General features: G+C 44.4%; 1 protein-coding gene across 1 annotated transcript in view; it reads left to right on the forward strand.

Moving 5' to 3' along the window:
* TXNRD3 (thioredoxin reductase 3) overlaps nucleotides 1-6,000 on the forward strand; it is a 74,444-nt gene that overhangs the window by 5,206 nt on the left and 63,238 nt on the right. The window lies entirely within an intron of this gene.

A 6,000-nucleotide genomic window follows, 5' to 3' on the forward strand; every position in this document is an offset into this window, starting at 1 on the left:
TTTAATTCTTTTTCATTGCCAAGTAATAATCCATTGTATATACAAACCACATCTTCTTTATCCATTCATCAGTTGATTGACACTTGGGCTCTTTCCATAATTTGGCTATGGTTGGTAGTGCTGCTATAAACATTGGGGTGGATGTGCCCCTATGAATCTGCACTCCTGTATCCTTTGGATAAATTCCTAGTAGTATCCAATGGAAAAGAATACAGTCTCTTTAGCAAATGGTGCTGGGAGAACTGGACAGCAACATGCAAATGAATGAACCTGGACCACTTTCTTACACCATACATAAAAATAAACTCAAAATGGATGAAAGACCTAAATGTGAGACATAAAATCATCAGAGCTCTAGAGGAGAAAACAGGCAATGATCTCTTTGACCTTGGCCACAGCAACTTCTTACTTGACACGTCTCCAAGGGCAAAGGAAATAAAAGCAAAAATGAATTATTGAGACCTCATCAAGATAAAAAGCTTCTGCAGAGTGAAGGAAATAATCAACAAAACTAAAAGGCAACCAGTGGAATGGGAGAAGATATTTGCAAATGACATATTGGATAAAGGGTTAATATCCAAAAATCTCCAAAGAACTTACCAAACTCAACACCTGAAAAACAAATAATCCAGTGTAGAAATGGGCAGAAAACACAAATAGACACTTTTTGAAAGAAGACATTTAGATGACTAACAGACAATGAAGAGATGCTCAAAACATCGTTCATCATCAGGGAAATACAAATCAAAACCACAATGAGATAGCACCTCACACCTGTCAGAGTGGCTAAAATTAACAACTCAGGTAACAACCGATGTTAGTGAGAATGTAGAGAAAGGGGAACCCTCTTGCCTTCTTGGTGGGAATGCATACTGGTGCAGCCACTCTGGAAACAGTGTGGAGATTCCTCAAAAAATTTAAAATAGAATTACCCTAGTATTTATTAAAACATTTTTTTAATGTTTATTTATTTTAGAGAGAGATAGAGTGCGAGCAGGGGAGGGGCAGATACAGAATCTGAGGCAGGCTCCAGGCTCTGAGCTGTCAGCACAAAGCCTGACGTGGGGCTCAAACCCATGAACCGTGAGATCATGACCTGAGCCAAAGTCAGACGCTTAACCAACTGAGTCACCCAGGCGCCCCCTCTAATATTTATTTTTAAAAAAGAAACAAGTAGGGGCGCCTGGGTGGCTCAGTCGGTTAAGCGTCCGACTTCAGCTCAGGTCACGATCTCACGGTCCGTGAGTTCGAGCCCCGCATCGGGCTCTGGGCTGATGGCTCAAGAGCCTGGAGCCTGCTTCCGATTCTGTGTCTCCCTCTCTCTCTGCCCCTCCCCCGTTCATGCTCTGTCTCTCTCTGTCTCAAAAATAAAATAAACATTAAAAAAAAAAAAAAAGAAACAAGGCCCTGACAGCCCAGAGCCTCGAGCCTGCTTCAGATTCTGTGTCCTCTCTCTCTGCCCTTTCCCTGCTCACGCTCTCTCTCTCTCTCTCTCTCTCAAAAATAAACATTAAGAAAAATTAAAAAAAGAAAGGAGAAATAAATGGATTAAATGTACAAGTTAGGGAATAGGAAAAATGAAAAATAAACTTCTATTTAAAAAGTAAAAGCAGAAATTAATGAATTAAGAAACAAAAAAGTGAATCTCATTGATAAAATTTAAAACTCTCTTTGAAAAAGATTTAAAAAATGGACATTGTGCAAGTATTGATTAAGCGGTAAAGAGAGAAGACAAATAATTAACATTAAATAGGAAGAAGAAAGGGGCATCCCTCTTGGTGTGTTTTCTTTCTTTCTTTCTCATTTTCTCCTGTTAACCTTAAAAATAAAACTGCCAGTTACTTTACCAGCAAAATTGGGCTTAGTCAGGAAGAGAAGAGAATTGCAATTGGGGATAAGCAAGCTACAGGCAAAACCGTTGGCAAGTCCCTAGGACAAAGGAGAGGACAGAAGCAGAGTGCCTTTTCATTAGCTGAGTTGTGATCGCCTTTCATTGTCTGGGCTCTTGCTGGGGGAGGAGGAAAAACCTTTCTTCTGCTGATAGTAAATGGGGGGCTAAAGTAATATGGACTTGCCTGGTACCTCTCTTCCTATTGGGTCTGCAGTTGGCTACCAGCGGTAGGGCGTGAGAGCGCCCCCTGCCGGCCTCCTGACTTAAATTTCCTTTCTTAAATTTTTAAATTTTTTAAAATGTTTATTTATTTTTGAGAGAGAGTGAGAGAGACAAAGCGTGAGCGAGGGAGGCACACAGAGAGGGAGAGACAGAACTTGAAGCAGGCTCCAGGCTCTGAGCTGTCAGCACAGAGCCCGATGTGGGGCTTGAATTCATGAACCGTGAGATCATGACCTGAGCCGAAGTCGGACGCTAAACCTACTGAGCCACCCAGGCGCCCCAGTGAGGTCTCGTCTCTTCATTTTCACACTCCAAACTTTAATCTTTGCTCAGGTTGGCAGGGTGGCCAGCTGCTTCCTGCCTGAAATCATCGTCCTTTGTTTTACTTTTCTTCCCAGAGAGTCTCTAAACAGTAAGGCAACCAGGTCCTAGCCATCTGGCCCCTGCTCACTTCATTAGCATTAATTTTCACCTCAGCTCTGCCCATTTGTGGAGCCTCCAGCATTTCCCCAAATACCCTGGGCTGTACCCTGCTTCAGTGGGTCATTTGGGCTGCCTCCCTCTGTCTGGACTCATTGTCCTCTTCCAACTCATTGTCTGGGTAAACTACTCTCCAGCTCACCAAATTCAGCTTAAGTACATTCCTCTTTTTAGAACAACTTCCCGATTTGTTCCCCTTATTTTTGACATCTCTCCCTGAAAGGCTCTGATCTGAAGACAGACACTGTCATCCATTGCCTCACTCCCTGACACAGAGCCCAGCCCTGGAATTTCAGTAGATGCTGGTGGAATCAAGGCTACACAGCTCCTGGGCAGGAGGAGTGGCACTCCCTGAACGGCATGGTCTGTGGGCCACCTCCCTGACTTAGGGCTCTCTGAATGAATAGGGTAGGAAGGAGAAGGATTTGAGGCCCAGCCCGTCACACGGGGACCAGAGGGGAAGCAAATTAGGGTCATATATGCAACTAGCAATTTGCGACATGTTTGAATCATTCATTCATTCATTCATTCATTCATTCATGTGTGCGTACTACAGGGGAAGCACTGATAGACTCTGGGGACAGAGCTGTGAGCTAGAGTGATGAGGTCCTTCCCTCATGGATCTTACATTCTGGGGGTGGTGATGGGAGAGGGGGCGCAGACAACAAACAAGTATGGTTTACTGGTTGTAACTATAAACGATCATTGCAAATAGCGATACATGTGTCATGAAGAAAGCAGAATATGTGTGATGTGATGGAGACAGGGGGCTACTTCGTTTCTGATGGATGGCAAAACGTTCTGTAAGAAGGTACCATTTAAGCCAAGACTCAGTCGACAAGAAGGAGCTATATTGGCCAAAGGGGCAGAACATCATAGGCTGAGAAAGCAGAAAGTGCAGAGAGCCTAAGGCTGGAATCAGTCTGACACTGTGAGGCACGGGGAGAAAGCCAGTGTGGCAGTGTCAGGGGATGACAACTGGGAGGGACCAGGCCAGCTTTCTGAGCTTGCAGTCGAGCCTCTTTATTGGGGTTTCATTCATTCACCACAGCGCAAGGGGCTATAGGCCTTGGTGACCAAGTTCAGCCCTGGGATCTCCCCCCCCCCCAAATGATAAATACAGGATTCCTGTTCCTGTGCAGATGACTTCGGGGTTCCTTTGTGAGAGGTGCCTCCAGAATTCAGTGTAGTATGGACTGTGGGGTACCAACCTAGGAAACTCACTTTGGAACTGGATTACATAGCCAAGCTACAGAGAGAGCCCAAATGTCCTAACTGATGAATGGATAGAGCAGATGTGGTACACATATACAATGGAATATTACTCAGCCATCCAGAAGAATGAAATCTTGCCATTTGCAATGACATAGATGGAGCTTGAGTGTATTATGCTAAGTGAAATAAGTCAGAGAAAGACAAATACCACATGATTTCACTCATATGTGGAATTTAAGAAACAAAGCAGATGAACATATGGTGGGGGGGAAGAGAGAGGGAACAAGCCATGAGAGGCTTAATGATAGAGAACAAACTGAGGGTTGATGGAGGGAGGTGTGTGTGGGGGGGTGGTGGGCTAGATGGGTGATGGGTGTTAAGGAGGGCACTTGTGAGGAGCACTGGGTGTTGTATGTAAGTGATGAATCACTGGATTCTACTCTTGAAACCAATATTACACCATATGTTGATTAACTAGAATTTAAATAAAAATTTGAGGAAAAAACTGCATTGCCATAGGAAATGTAGTATTTTTATTTAGTTGTGGGACATAAACTTAAAAACAAATAACCATCGTGGCCAATAAACACACGAAAAGATGCTCACCATCACTTATCATCAGGGGAATGCAAATCAAAATTACAGTGAGATGGGAGACTGGGTGGCTCAGTCAGCTGAGTGTAGACTTTGGCTCGGGTTGTGATCTCGCGGCTTGTAGGTTCAGCTGTGCTGACAGCTCAGAGCCTGGAGCCTGCTTCTGATTCTGTGTCCCCTTTCCTCTCTGCCCCTTCCCCTTCACATGCTCTCTCTCTCTCTCTCCCTCTGTCTCAAATATAAATAAACATTAAACAACTACAATGAGATATCACCTCACACCTGTCAGAATGGCTAAAATCCAGAACACAGGAAACAACAGGTGTTGGCGAGGATGTGGAGAAAAAGGAACATTCATGTGCTGTTGGTGGGAATGCAAATTGCGGCAGCCACTCTGGAAAACAGTATGGAGGTTTCTCAAACAGTTAAAAATAGAACTACCTTAAGATCCACCAACTGCACTACTGGGTATTTACCCAAAGAACACAAAAAACATTGATTCATAGGGATACATAGCAGCATTGTTTACAGTAGCCAAGATATGGAAGGAGCCCAAGTGTCCATTGACTGATGAATGAATAAAGAAGATGGGAAGATGCGGGGGGTGGGGGGGCGCCTGGATGTCTCAGTCCGTTAAGCGTCTGACCTCAGCTCAGGTCACAGTCTTGCAGTTTGTGGGTTTGAGCCCCCCATTGGGCTCTGTGCTGACAGCTCAGAGGCTGGAGACTGCTTCAGATTCTGTCTCCCTCTCTCTGCCCCTTCCCTGCTCATGCTCTGTCTCTCTCTCTCTCAAAAATAAATATTTAAAACAATTTTTAAAAATGAAGATGTGGTATGCATATACAATGGAATATTACACAGCCATAAAAAGAATGACATCTTGACATTTGCAATGACGTGCATGGAGCTAGAGAATATAACGCTAAAGCAAAATAAGCCACAGAAAGACAAATACCATATGATTTCACTCATGGGGAATTTAAGAAACAAAACAAATGAACAAAGGGAAAAAAAAAGGAGACAAACCAAAAAACAGACGCTTAACTGTAGAGAACAAACATCAGTTTACCAGAAGGGAGTGGGGGGGGGGGGCGGCAGAGGATGAATGAAATAAGTCAGGGGGATTAAGGGATTAAAGGGTACAGTTGTTGTGAGGAGTGATAGGTGGTGTATGGAACTGTAAAGTCACTATATTATACAGTCGAAACTAATATAACACTGTATGTGGACTAATTGGAATTAAAATAAAAACCTAAAGTAAAAAAATCATCTTTCCTGAAGACGGTTTTATTTCTTCACACTTTTCCTATGATCCGGACATCTACCCTCACTGAGGTATGTATCTATCTTTAAGGTTGTTTGAGGGGGCTGGTGGAGATTACGAGGCATGGAAAGTCCTCCACAGGGGGCAACCCAGGGCGGCATCAGGGACGCTGGGAAGCCATCCCCATATGTGCATACAAAATGGACACCGAGGATGGGCGGTTTGACCTCTAACCTCTCCGGAAGGTCAAGCGACTCCCCTACAGCGGTAGGGCAGCGGCCTAGTTCGCAGGCACGGGGCGGCGCCGGGGGCGTGGCGTGGCGGCGCCGGGGGC

Source organism: Panthera uncia, chromosome A2, assembly GCF_023721935.1.
Source record: "Panthera uncia isolate 11264 chromosome A2, Puncia_PCG_1.0, whole genome shotgun sequence".
NCBI classification, from domain to species: Eukaryota; Metazoa; Chordata; class Mammalia; order Carnivora; family Felidae; genus Panthera; species Panthera uncia.